The sequence below is a fragment of the Saccoglossus kowalevskii genome, chromosome 6, assembly GCF_978046115.1.
Source record: "Saccoglossus kowalevskii chromosome 6, keSacKowa6.1, whole genome shotgun sequence".
In the NCBI taxonomy this organism is placed as follows: Eukaryota; Metazoa; Hemichordata; class Enteropneusta; family Harrimaniidae; genus Saccoglossus; species Saccoglossus kowalevskii.
In genome coordinates this window covers 32,601,368-32,602,661 of record NC_140646.1, presented here as the reverse complement: position 1 = coordinate 32,602,661, position 1,294 = coordinate 32,601,368, and the positions used below count along the sequence as shown (strand labels likewise).

At 32.4% G+C, this 1,294-nt stretch overlaps 1 long non-coding RNA gene across 1 annotated transcript; it reads right to left on the bottom strand.

Annotated features, from left to right (window-relative positions):
- Positions 1-526: 526 nt before the first annotated feature.
- LOC146742709 (uncharacterized) lies at positions 527-1,081 on the bottom strand. The gene is made up of 2 exons (XR_014929844.1): positions 1,045-1,081; positions 527-766 (listed from the first exon to the last, which is right to left on the bottom strand). It is a non-coding gene; the product is annotated as an uncharacterized LOC146742709 (long non-coding RNA).
- Between the last annotated feature and the right edge of the window lie 213 nt (positions 1,082-1,294).

Below are 1,294 nucleotides of genomic sequence, written 5' to 3'. Positions count from 1 at the left end.
TTGCTTCAAACACAGTCCCTCTATCACTGTGCTTCAAAACATCATCTTAATTATTCAGCTCAGTGTACAAACGCAATAAAGTACAGAAATTGGATAATTAATGAAAACATTAGACAAAACAAGAATATGTAAGCAATATTTTGTTTTGTTTTTTAAAAATCATGATGTAGTGCACAGCCATACAGACTGTTTTAGTGGATAATAATATTTTAGGTTTGCAATGTCATACTCCTCCAGATATTCATCAAGTTTTCTTGAGAGGCGATTAGCTTAAGGAGGGGGCTGTGCAAAATGTTTTTTCTCCTCTTTGTTTTTGTGCTATTCTTTTTCTAGTGTAAAATATTTTTTCTCAAAGATGTAGGCGTGTCAAATTTGTTCATGTTTTTGATCTCTACAGGATTTTTTCAATAATATTTTCCTGTTAATTATTATTAAGAAGATGAAAGATTGTGGAGTGAGTGTGGGTGTGTACAAAAGGGTCAGCAAGAAGAACTATATAAGATAGCTGAAAATCATGAAATACCAGTTGAAAGATGTCACTTTTATTTGAGGGAAAACATAAAAAAAGGAATGTACAGTAACTCTACACACTTGGAACTTTCAAAATCTGTGTGCAAATGTAAAACTGATAAACATGCAAATGCTAAACCATTGCATCCATCAATACTGGTTAAACTTTTTTTTCCCCTTAACGTCCATAAATTCTGGTTCTTCAACTTCTTACGTTCCATTTATATAGTATTTCCTTTTTTTAAATTGTCATTATCTGCAAAAAATAATTCAGATTGCTATTAGCTTACAATGACCAGTTTTTAATTAAGACACTTTGTAATCAATTTTGGAAACAAAAATTTGTGGTGTCTGTGTATTTTGGCATATTTCTGTCCTCACTAATAACAATGTGGATAAAATGACATCTTGTGATATGTCAATTTTTCCCCTATGCAACTCAGATATACTTCCAAAAAGATGATACCCGGTACATTCTGATTGAAAAAATATAAATATCAAATAAAACAGAATAACATCAAATTGTTTCCTAACCGAATATATTAGGGGTTGTGCCATATATACACACAGTTCATCTAGGACAGTACACAGTCCCTCTGTGGACAGTACATTGCTGTACTTGGGAACCTAATTTCTGAGAACAATAGGGGGATTTAACTTCCTACAAGAGACAAAAGAAAGTTATGTAACAATGCAGCTGCATGATTTTGTCTTTCAAAGTAGGAAGTTGTGTACATACAAAATTATAAAGTCCCTCCACAATGGGAATGCCACCATGCATGTA